This window comes from Saimiri boliviensis, chromosome X, assembly GCF_048565385.1.
Source record: "Saimiri boliviensis isolate mSaiBol1 chromosome X, mSaiBol1.pri, whole genome shotgun sequence".
Classification (NCBI taxonomy): domain Eukaryota; kingdom Metazoa; phylum Chordata; class Mammalia; order Primates; family Cebidae; genus Saimiri; species Saimiri boliviensis.
In genome coordinates, this window is record NC_133470.1 from 31,507,882 (window position 1) to 31,521,380 (window position 13,499).

The 13,499-nt window shown below is 35.3% G+C and overlaps 1 pseudogene; it reads right to left on the reverse strand.

The window, feature by feature from the left end:
• Positions 1-9,258: 9,258 nt before the first annotated feature.
• On the reverse strand, positions 9,259-9,903 carry LOC101028352 (rRNA-processing protein FCF1 homolog pseudogene; annotated as a pseudogene).
• Positions 9,904-13,499: the final 3,596 nt, after the last annotated feature.

Sequence of the window (13,499 nt, forward strand, 5' to 3'; positions counted from 1 at the left end):
AAGTCTTTATTTTCTATGTTTTGTAAAAATTTATTAGAGATTTAGCAGCTTAAAATAACACCCATTTATGAGATCACAGTTCCATAGGTCAGAATTACAGGCTTAAGGTCTCACATGGATAAAATCAGGGTATCAGCCAGGCTGGTCTGTTATCTGGAGACTGTGGGGAGGAATCTGTATAAGTTCATTCAATTTGTTGACAGAAGTCAAATCCCTTCCGCTATAGAACTGAAGTCCAGATTTCCTTTCTGGCTGTTGGTGAACGACCTAAGGCTGCTCACATTTCTTCACACATGCCTCCCTGTCTCCATCTTTAAACCAGCATGGGCATGTTATTTCTTCTCACACATTGAATCTCTCTTAAATTTTTTTGTGAAACCAGCTGGAGAAAACGCTGCATTTAGAGGGAATCACCTGATTAGGTACGGCCCACCTGGATACTTTTCACATTTCAAAATTAACTTACTTAAGTCTTTCATTATATCTGCAAGATCTCTTAAAACGATACCTAGATTAGTGTGTGATTAGAGATCCAGGGATCAAGAATCTTAGGATGGATGCATCTTTAGAATTTTGCCCACCACATCCAGTTGTCAAAGAAAAATGATTTCAAGAATACGCAAATCAAACCATGTATAAATAACTAAAGTGGGCTAAAGGGGTTACGTACTAAAAGCCACCGTACTGTTAATCTGGTGCAATAAATGAGCTTTGAGTGAGCTAATTCGAAAAACTTATGGAGTTGAGGAGAGTATTACAGGAGTAATAAGACTGCAAGGAAATAAAGAATGCATGGATAGTTGGAAAGCATAAACACTAAATATAGCATAGTCAAGAAAAAATAGAAATTGATGCCTATATGCATTAAGATTAAAGTTGAAGAACCTCAAGAAAAACTTTTAGAAACACTTTAAAAAGATAAATTACTAGAGACAAATGAGAAGTAAACTAACAAAAAACTAAACAAGACAAAAACAAACAAACAAGAAAGCTCAACAGTAATAATGGAAGCCAAAAGATAGTAGAATATTATTTTCAAATTTTTGAGGCAAAAATAATTGTCAACCTAATAGTATTTGCACAGAAAATCTGTCTTTCAACAAGGAGAGGGAGGAAAAAAGCCAAACTTTTATTAATTTATTTATTTACTTTTTTACTTTTTTACTTACTTGTGAGACAGTCTTGCTGTTGTCACCCAGGCTGGAGTGCAGTGACACAATCTCAGCTCACCACAACCTCCGCCTCCCTGGTTCAAGTAATTCTCCTGCCTCAGCTCCCCAGGTAGCTGGGATTACAGGTGCATGCCACCACGCCCAGCTATTTTTTAATTTTTTTTTCTATTTTTAATAGAGACAGAGTCTCACCATGTTGGCCAGGCTGGTCTGGAACTCCTGACCTCAGGTGATCCACCTGCCTCGACCTCCCAAAGTGCTGGGATTACAAGCATGAGCCACTGTGCCCAGCCAAAAAACACACATTAAGGTACATAAAAACTGAGAGTTTTATCATAAATAAGCCTACAGTTAAGGGACTTCTAAAACATGTACTTTCTAAGGATAATCCTTAAAATTGAAGGGAAAAGAGATATAAATTTACACATTTCTAACTGGTATTGTTTGTATAAAATTATAATAGCAGCAACAATAATAAGTCTAGAATATGGAGCTTAAGAAAGCGCTGATAAAACATACTCAACACAGTCTAACATATAACAACATGTCAAAACCTTGATGACAAAAATTCAAGAGTTCCAGTGTCTTTATATTATTCAGCAAGTATTTCACTTACTAATTTTAGACTATGTTAACTAATTAAATGTGCAGGATGAAATATGAAGTATGACTAGTAAAGAAGGTATCTGCATATTTTCAAAACCAGTAGAATGAAAAATAATATATTAAAGTGAACAAACAAATCAATCCACAAAACAAACCAAAAAAAAAAACAAAAAGCAAGAAAAGCAAAAAGAGGAAGCTCAGAAAACACGAAACAAATATAAAGGGGAAAGAAATTTGTAGAAACAAATCCAGGCATTATCAACATTTATTATACCTGTTGTCATGCATAAAATATATGTGGCTAGAAGCATGCATGCCAGACAAAGTAGAGTCATGTTTATCAGAGAAAAGCCATAGAAATAGGAACAGTAACAGCTGCGCATCACTGAATTTTAGGGTCAGGAAGAGTTATTTCACAGTAGGCCTCAGAATCTGGAAGAAGGTTCTCACACATGAGCTGCGGAGCTTTCAAATACTGTGAATTAATGAGGAACATCATTCCTTTCCCATGGTTAGATGAGGAGCCAGACTATAATTACAAAACCTTGAATTCAGCCCTACCCTGCAATCTCAGCATTCATGATAGGTGGTATCCATTTTCCACTCCTTCTAGTTCGTGTCATGTGATTGCAGAGAGATATGTCCACACAGCAGCAATATTTGACATGTTTCCTTTATATAATGAGGGGCTGGGATCCAAACTCTAATATGGACCAAGAGTGATTTTCTTAGTCATCAGGCTATAACTCATTTCCTGGAGTTTTACAGGAGTGTATGAAGTTAACTCTTTTTTTTTTTTTCCTGAAAACCAATCTGGGAAAAGTTTACACTTAACCCTCAATAACACATGAACTAAGATTATCAATTAAGATAGGAATTTAGTACAGTACTGTACTAACAAGCATCACACATTTGTTTTTTGCCATGATTAATATGTTGTCTTTGCTTTCAGGGTTTTTAATGACCACAGCAAGCAAGTATATAGTTTATCCCTTGAAAGACAGGATCTTGCCTCACCAAGGCTGCAGTGAAGTGGCTCTTTGAGGCTCACTACAGCCTCAAACTCCTGGGTCCAAGTTATCCTAAGCCTCCCAGTGGACTGTGTAGACAGCCTGATGGATTCTCATGGCACAAGAAGATTAAACAATGTCTCCAATTTTAATAAATTTCTGCAATCCAAAAACAAAAAACATGAATTTTCCAATTATATGTAAATATCAAATTTCAGTCTTATGTTTTTCACAAGAGCTACACTTAAAATCCAAGGTAAACATTGAAATTAAAGTAATAAATAAATATCAGATGAAATTACATTTGGATTATTTATATTAATATAGAGAAAAAATAGAAGCAGGAAAAAATTTAGTATATATTAAGTATATACATTTATTATATATATTATATATATTTAATAATGTTGGCTCACTCAGAAGATATTAAAACTCTAATTTTTGTATCTGGTAAGCTACCCTTACAATATGTGAAGTAAAATTGCCAGAACTCAAGTTGAAGCAGACAAATCCATTAACATAGTGGATTTGAACATAACAATTTCTGACAAGTTGCACATACGAAAAAGACAGTAAGATATAGTAAATTTAAACAACAAAGCATAAACAAGCTTTCCATAATGGCAATATGCAGAACTCTGCAGCAATTATTGGAGAATATACATTATTCTTAAGTATATACTGGACATTTACAAAAATGGCCACCTAATCCATATGTAAGTATCACAAAATTTCAAAAAACAGTGTTATGTGGACCATTTAAAAATAGCTCATTGATCAAAAAATGAGTCATAATAGAGATTTTTTAAATACTTAGAATGACCTTATAATAAAATACTATATATCAAAAGATGACAGGCCTTGTACATCAGAAGACTTTTTTTTTTTTTTTTTTTTTTTTTTTTTTTTTGAGATGGAGTCTCGCTCTGATACCAGGTTGGAGTGCAGTGGTGCAATCTCAGCTCACTGCAACCACCTCCACCTCCTGGCTAATTTTTGTATTTTTTAGTAGAGACAGGGTTTCACCATGTTGGTCAGGATGGTTTCGATCTCTTGACCTCATGATCTGCCCACGTCAGGCCTCCCAAAGTGCTGGGATTACAGGCGTGGGCCACCGCGCCTGGCCCAGAAGGCATTTTTTAAATAGCAAAGGCTTACATAGTAAAATAAAATTATGCCAGTAGTAATACAAAACATATGTGAATTCCTTTAACATGTATAAATGGGTAAAACATTCCTTACTATAATTCTAAATCCAGAAACAATAAGGAAAATTATTAATAAATTTGATTACATTAAAACTGTGGATAGTATAAGTAAAAAAAGGTGGGGAAGGAAGGAAGAAGGGAAGGGAGGACAAAAAGCAAAATTAGATAAAATATGAAAGCAAATATTTCTATAATATAAAGTACTTTTGAAAAAAAATACAGAAAAAAATCCAAAAACTGTACGGGAAAAAAATGGGTGATGATATGGAAAACTATTCATGGAAAAAGTACCGACAATGACAATTACACAAAGTATTATTTAATCACATATTATATATAATAAGAAAAACACAAATTGATACTAAACTGAGGTATCATTTTTAACCTTAGCAAAACAAAACTCTTTGACAACATACTCGGTTGTTAAGGCTATAAGGAATCTGTCACTTTTATCCATTGCTAGAGGACATACAAAATTATGTAACCTCAATGAATTTGGCTATAGCAAATTATTAATTTGAAAAATTACACATGCCTTTAATCTTTGAACCAGTAATCCCATGTTTAGAAAACTATCCCAAAGTTACATTCATTGAAATGTGAAATAACTTATACACAAGGCTATTTATTTGTCTACTATTTACAAAAGCAAAACAATTGTAAAATGAAATAAGGACTAATAAAATATGTTAAACTCTTTGGGTAACTTTTGGGTAACAAAGGTGTGGAGACTTTATAAACACATACACTCATATACATATGCACAGACAACTGATATTTTCAGAAACAACAATGAACGATAAACCAAAAATTAACTAAAATAAATAGTAACCTTTATTGGGAATAGTGCTATAATAAATATGGGAGTGTAGATATCTGCTGGTTTCTTTTTGTTTTCAATATATATCTAGTAGTGAGATTGATGGATCATATTGTAGTCCTTTAGATGAAAGGAAAAGACAATGAAAATACTGGGAAGAACAGAAATAGTTAATCCTGTTCTAATGTGTCTTATTTTATAATTTTGACATTAGAACCTTGATTGTGTATTATATATTTGAAAGAATTCACTAAACATAGTATTTTTAAAAGTGAAGCAATCCCTAAAATAGAAAGTAAACTGAAACTCACCAAGTTTACATTTATCAAATTGGTGGCGTAATAGCAAGGATATTTACCTCAATTAAAAATATTATTTTGACTTTATATAACTAGGTTGGACCAAGCATAATGACCAGTGAATCTTAAGTTGTATCTAGTGATATTATTAAGTTTAATGTTGGTATAACTTTGAAACTATTGTAAATATACACACTTCACTACATACAAAGCAGATTAAAACATATAAGTAATTATACCAATATTGGGAAGCAAGATTATAAGTATAAAAAATAAAGATAGAAATCAAATAAGCTAAGTAAAATCCCGTAATTTTCATTTAAATTTAGAAAATATGACATGAATTTAGAAGTTTTATTCTAAAATAAATAAAATATATGACTCTTAGCTCTCCAATGATATGCCCTAGAAACTTGGGAAAGTAGAAAAAGCAAACCTACCACCCACATGTGGTTTCCAGATATCATTTTCCACTAAAAGGAATTTCAAAAACTCCTTGGAGATATATCTGACTCTCAGCCAAGACCATAAATATCCAAAATGAGCCTAGTCATCTCGTCATTTTTGAAACCTCAGATCACAGAACATAAAAGGACATGGGAGGCAACTAGAAGGGACTCTGATTAAGCAAAGATTTAAAAAAAAAATTGATCACCAAAAAGAAGAATGACAACTGAGATGTATCAAATCTATAAAACTGAAAAATTTATAAATATACTTAATCCTTTGTTTATATCTTGAGATTTTACTCAGGATATCAGTGTATTTTTCCAAAAAAAAATTATATAAAATTTAAATAATCAATAATCAAAATAATCAAAACTCAAGTGCTGCACAGCGCCACCTGGGGAATATTCTTGCCAAAATAAAATAAGGTAAAATAAAATAAAATAAACTAGTTGAACATCTAGATCTAACTCACAGTTACAAGAAACTTTAAAAAAAAATGTTTCATGGGAATTTTAAAGACACAAATGAGACAGAATTTTATACGAACAATTGAATCAATCAAAAAATTATAGAAATTAAAATACGTATAATAAAGAAGATAAGATCAAAAATTCATCAAATTCTAAACAAATACATAATGGAGATAATCAACAAGACACATGTTAGTTGATTTTTAAAAAGATAAATAAAAATGCACAGATGCTGCCAAAATCAGTCAGGAAGCACAGCAGCATACATAAACTGCCAAGTCAGAAAAAGGAAAAATACCAAACTAGATATAAAGTGCAGATTCCAAAATCACGATGAATTTTATGTACCACAAATGTGAGGATGCACATGAAGTAGTCAATTTCCTAGATAATGATAATATGAAATTCAACTCAAAAACATTGTAATAACAAGTAAGTGGGATTAGTATTTTAAAATTTTAAATGACAACAAACAAAAGCCGAAGTAGTTTTCAGGCAAATTTACCAAATTGCAAAGAAAAGATAAATTAAATTTTATAAACATATTTCAAGAGAATAGAAAAAAAGGAACAGAATACTCCACAACTAATTCAATGATTGCAATATACACTCGATAGCTAAAACGGATTATGGCAGATTTAGAAAGAAAAATTGGAGGCCAAAACACTTACTAACATAAATTCAAAGATCCTAGAAAAAATATTAGCGAATAAAACCCATAGTGTACAAAGAAAACCTCCACATAGTGACCAGTTCGGCATGATTGAGATGTATTTTTATAACAGTATACTGGCTACTATGTTGAGAAGAGACTGACATGAGAGAAGAGGAAGAAGGAAGAAGCACAGTCAAGAGCAGGATTGCCAGATAAAGTTCGTATTTGCTAAATCTAATCTAGCAACTCTAGTTAAGCAATTATTGCAGTAATTGAGATGAGGCATGTTGGTGGCTTATACCAAGATGGTGGAAGGGCAGATAGTGAGAAGTGGTCAGATTCTGGAAACATTCTGATGTTAAATACCACATGATCTCACTCATATGCGGAATCTAAAAAATTGATCTCGGAGAAATAGAAAGTAGAACAGTGGTTACCAGAGACTGGGGAGGAAAGGGGGAGGAGGGGAGGAGGAAACATTGGTCAACAGGTACAATGTTACGGCTACATAAGAGGATTAAGTTGTGACACTCCATTGCACAGTAGAGTGACTATAGCTAACAATAATGCACTGTCTATTTCAATTAGCTGGAAGAGAGGATCTTAAATGATTTCATCACAAAGAAATGATAAATGTTGAGGCGATGGATGTGCCAATTATTCTGATTTGATCATTACACTTATTCTGATTTGATTATTACACAATGTATACATGTATCAAAACATCACATTGTACCCCATAAATATGTACAATTATTACATGTCAGTAAAAAAGTCAACATATTTTTTGATGGATTAAATGTGAATTATTTTCTGTCCTTCTGTCTGTCACCACCTGCCCCACAGTGTTCTAGGCTTTTATCTTCTATTACTGCACTTCCGAAATAGCCTTCTGATTGCTCTGTTTCTTCTAACCCTGCTCCTCTACAATTCCAAATTCCAGTCTAAGTAATATTTCTAAAAGTGCAAATCTGATTATTTACTACCTAAGTCCTTTCAATGACTTACTTTTGCCCTTTGGGTAAAGTCTAACTCCTACAAATAAATGTCATTCACTCTCTGGCACCATGACCACATGGCCATCCTCAAGGCAATCTCTTCGACTAAGCAAACTCCACTTTCTGTCTGGCTATATTCATATGCTTGTTGACTGTAAGTATATCTTCCTTTAAGAAGTGTTTGTTCACATACTTTCCCCATTTTTTTTCTAAAAAGATGCAACAATTTTTTTATTGTAGATTGACAATTTATAATTATATAAATTCATGGGTTACAAAATGATGTCATAAATTGTGGATACAATGTGGAATAATTAAATCAAGCTAGTTAACATATCCAATACTTGAAATACATTTCTGTGATGAGAACCTCAATTTTGAAATGTATTATACTCCATTATTAAGTATATGTACCACACTGTATAACAGAACTCAAAATAACTATGAAACATATTCTTCCTAGCTGAGATTTTGTACCCTTTGATCACCATTAATTTTTTTTTTTTTTTGAGACAGCATTACTGTCACCCAGGCTGAGATTGCAGTGGTGCAATCTCAGCTCACTGCAACATCTGCCTCCCAGATTCAAGCGATTCCCCCGCCTCTGCCTCCCCAGTAGCTGGGACCACAGGCACAAGACACCACACATGGCCAATATATATACATTGTATTTTTAGCAGAGATGGGGTTTCGCCAGGCTGAGATTGCAGTGGTGCAATCTCAGCTCACTGCAACATCTGCCTCCCAGATTCAAGCGATTCCCCCGCCTCTGCCTCCCCAGTAGCTGGGACCATAGGCACAAGACACCACACATGGCCAATATACATACATTGTATTTTTAGCAGAGATGGGGTTTCGCCATGCTGTCCAGGCTGCTCTCAAATCCTGACCTCAGGTGATCAGCCCACCTTGGCTTCCCAGAGTGCCAGGATCACAGGCGCGAGCCACCGTGCCTGGACTAAAATTTTTATGAGACAAAATATCAATTTCAAAAGAGCATCAAAAAGTGAGCAGGCCAAGCACGGTGGCTCATGCCTACAATCCCAGCACTTTGGGATGCTGAAGGGCATTTTTCTGTAGTAAAAATCCAAAAGTTACCAAAAACAGAAAAAATTAGCCAGGTGTGGTGGCAGATGCCTGTAATCCAAGCTATTCCGGGGACCGAGGTGGGGGAATCGCTTGAACCCAGGAGGTGGAGGTTGCAGTGAGCACCACTGCACTCCAGCCTGGGTGACAGAGCAAGACTCCATCCAAAGGGGAAAAAAAAAAAGTATTTGTCTCTACTAAGAATACAAAAAAAAAAAAATAGCTGGACATGGTGGCTCGTGCCTGTAATTTCAGCTATCTGGGAAGCTGAGGCTGGAGAACTGCCAGAATCTGGGAGGCAGAGATCACAGTGAGCCAAGAGGGCACCACTGCACTCCAACCTGGGCAACACAAGTGAAACTTCAGCTAAAAAAAAAAAAAAAAAAAAAAAAGTGAGCACATTTAACCATCCTCACCTCCTAATAGAGCAAACAGGTCAACAGAATAATCATTCATGCTATTACATGTGTAATGAACTGGCAACAAGAGAAAGTTGGTCGAAGAAAATTAGAGAGAAACTGTGTCTTGTAAGAATTAAAATCGAAGGGCTCCATAATCATCTGGCATCTGTTCAACACTGTATATATGGTTAGAAACGTACATGATAGAAACTCCAGGAATCTTACGGTTTCTTCTTTTAAGGTCCGGGTCAACTGTGGCCACAATGTAACACTTACGGTGAGTTACTCTCTGTACTAAGCAGTCATCTGCATAGGTTCCTTTGTGTATACATGGTAAACGTTCAAATATTGGATCTTTGGCGATCCTTAGAGCCACTTGATACTTCTGCCCCAATTTCTCAGTTTCAGTCATTATATAATCAGTTATACAAGGGTTATACTTGGCATACAGATAGTCCATCATTGACTGCACTAAGTCCAGTTTGGTTTGTACGGAAAAGTTGATAATGTTGGTATCAACGACAATGTGGAAAGGTGGGCGCAGCTATGTATTATATTGGAAAATAAGCGGGAAGAGTGTTGAGAAACTTCTCTTTCCTTTAACACTCTGGGACCCTTCTTCTCTTTTTAGGTTTTAATCTATCCTTTTCTTTAAGCTTCTGATCTCTGAGACTAAGCATTCACTTCATGGTCTCATACATCCTTGTTTTCTTTTGCTTCCCCATAGTCAGGCCACACTTCCGTCCATGTTTTAATGGGGTTGTTACTACTCGCTGAATTGTTTAGTTACCTATATTTTATGGATATTAAACCTTTGTCAGATGCATGGCTTGCAAATATTTTCTCCCATTCTGTACATCGTTTACTTTGTTGATACTTTTTATTTGCTGTGCAGAAGTTATTTGGCTTAACGACGTCCCACTTGTGTATTTCCTTTTCTGTTGCAAGTGCTTTTGGAGACTTTGTCATGAAATCTTTGTCAAGCCAAAGCCAATGTTCAGAATGGTATGTCCTATATTTTCTTCCAGGGTTTTAATAGTTTTAGGTCTCATATTTTTGTCTTTGATCTAATCTGAGTTGATTTTTGTGTATGGTGAAAGGAAGAGGTCCAGTTTCAATCTTGTGTATATGGCCAGCCAGATATCACAACATCGTTTATTGAATAGAAAGTCCTTTCCCCATTGCTTGTTACTATAGATTTTGTCAAAGGTCAGATGAATTGTAGGTTTGCAGCTTTATTTCTGGGTTCTCCAAACTCTTCAGTTGGTCTATGTGTCTGTTTTTGTACCAGTACCATGCTGTTTTGGTTACTGTAGTTCTGCAGTACAGTTTGAAGTCAAGATAGTGTGATTCCTCTGGATTTTTCCTTTTTGCTTATAACTGTTTTCGCAATTCATGCTCTTTTTTGGTTCCATATGAATTTTAGAATAGTTTTTGTCCTAAATGTTTGAAAAATGATATTGGTCATTTGATAGGAATAGCATTGAATCTGTACATTACTTTGGGCAGTATGGCCCTTTTAATGACATTGATTCTTCCTGTATATGAGCATAGAATGTTTTTCCATTTGTTTGTGTTGTCTTTGATTATTTTTAGCAGTGTTTCATAATTCCAGTAGAGATCTTTCACCTCCCTTGTTAGCTGTATTCCTAGGTATTTTATTATCCTCATGGCTATTTTGAATTAGTCCAGGATATCTTTCAACTGTCCACTTTTTCCTTGTCTATCACTGTCACTCTAATCCAGGCGTCCCCAAACTTTTTACACGAGGGGCCAGTTCACTGTCCCTCAGATCGTTGGAGGGCTGCCACATACTGTGCTCCTCTCACTGACCACCAATGAAAGAGGTGCCCCTCCTGAAGTGCGGCAGGGGGCCGGATAAATGGCCTCAGGGGGCCGCATGCGGCCCGTGGGCCGTAGTTTGGGGACGCCTGCTCTAATCCATCATCTCTGGAGGTATACAAATAAAGTAGCACCTTTAATGGTCTTTGTATGTTTAAATTGTTCTTTTAAAATATATTCTTTATACCTTCAAACAGTGTGAACTTTAAAAATGTGAATCTGAACATGTCAGTAGGACACACACACACACACACACACACACACACACACCCCTTAATCAGTTGTTTCCCATGTTTTACAGATAAAGACCAAAGATATTAATATGGCTTATAAGGCTATGCATGATCTGTCTCCTATCACTTCCCATACCTCATGTGTCTCCCATGACTCCCTTTTCTCCTCTATAGTCACAGAAGGTCTCTAACCAGGTCATGGTTACTGTCTTCCCAGGATCTTTGAATATACTTTTCCCTTCGACCAAATGAACCTAATTTTTCATGCTAATCTTTAGATCTTAATTCAACTAAAACTTTCTCAGAGATCATTTTTTACTGCCTTTGTGGCTCATATCTCCCAGTTATACACACTGTAGCACTTCCTAAGTATAACAAGGAGCAGTGTGTGAAATTTTGCCTATTATTTTATCACAAGTTCTTAGCACAGTGTCTGCCCTTCATAATGGTGCTACAGATTACTATTATTAAATATTTGATGAATGTTTGATACATAATTTATAATTATGTTGGCTAGAATAGATATTCAAGTGTTTCTTATGAGATGTTGAGATAGCATGAACGATTCACTTTCTCTGCCTTATGTACATGATTAACAAACTACCTGGTGCACATGTGTGTGTGTGTGTGTACATACATCTGGCATTAATACATATATATGTGTATATTTATATACAGATACATACATATATGCATGCACATACATATGTATTTATTAATTCATTTCTCTCTAGAAATATATCAGATTTTACTCTACTTTCTCCTGCACTTATTATGCAGAGGTTTCAAAAGTCATTTTTGCCGGGCGCGGTGGCTCAAGTCTGTAATCCCAGCACTTTGGGAGGCCGAGGCGGGTGGATCACGATGTCAAGAGATCGAGACCGTCCTGGTCAACATGGTGAAACCCCGTCTCTACTAAAAATACAAAAATTAGCCGGGCGTGGTGGTGCACACCTGTAGTCCCAGACAGGTGGATCACGAGGTCAAGAGATCGAGACCATCCTGGTCAACATGGTGAAACCCCGTCTCTACTAAAAATACTAAAAATTAGCTGGGCATGGTGGTGCGTGCCTGTAATCCCAGCTACTCAGGAGGCTGAGGCAGGAGAATTGCCTGAACCCAGGAGGCGGAGACTGTGGTGAGCGGAGATCGTGCCATTGCACTCTAGCCGGGGTAACAAGAGTGAAACTCCATCTCAAAAAAAAAATAAAATAAAATAAAATAAAAGTCATTTTTTTTCTTTGGAGTAAAAGGGTTATTTTCCTCCTCTTTTGATTATAGAATTATTAATTTTTTTCTTGAAATGTTTTACAAATTCATTAGGATAAGACTAAGTATTTGTCTTTTTTAATTTTATTTTTCCATAAGTTATTGGTGTCCACATGGTATTTGGTTACCTGAGTAAATTCTTTAATGGTGATTTGTGAGATTTCGGTGCACCAATTACCCATTTGTACATTGCACCATATTTGTAGTATTTATCCCTTGTCCCCTTTTCGCTCTTCCACCCAAGTCCCCAAAGTTCACTGTATCATTCTTATGCATTTGTGTCCTCATAGATTAGTTCCCAGATATCAGTGAGAACCTACAATGTTTGGTTTTTGATTCTTGAGTTATATCACTTAGAATAAGCATCTCCAATCTTATCCAGATCACTGCAAATGCTGTTAATTAATTCATTTTTACAGCTGCATAGTATTCCATCATATATATGGACAAACATATATGATGTATATATATGATGTACATAGAGATACATGATGTATATATCATATATATATATATATATATCAGATGATATATATATGATATATACACATGCATTCCTTTATCCACTCATTGATTGATGGGCATTTGGGTAGGTTCCATGATTTTACAATTGTGAATTGTGGTGCTATATTCATGTGTGTACAAGTATCTTTTTCAAATAATGACTTCTTTTCCTCTGGGTAGATAGCCAGTAATGGGACTGCTGGATCAGATGGTAGTTCTAGTTTTAGTTTTTTAAGGAATCTCCACACTGTTTTCCATAGCAACTGTACTAGTTTACATTTCCACAAGCAGTGTAGAAGTGTTCCCTGTTCACTGCATCCAGATCAACATCTACTGTTTTTTGATTATGTACATTCTTGCAAGAGTAAGGTGTTATTGCATTGTGATTTGATTTGCATTTCCCTGATCATTAGTTATGATAAGCATTTTTCATATGTTTGTTGGCTATTTGTATATCTTCTGTTGTAAATTGTCTA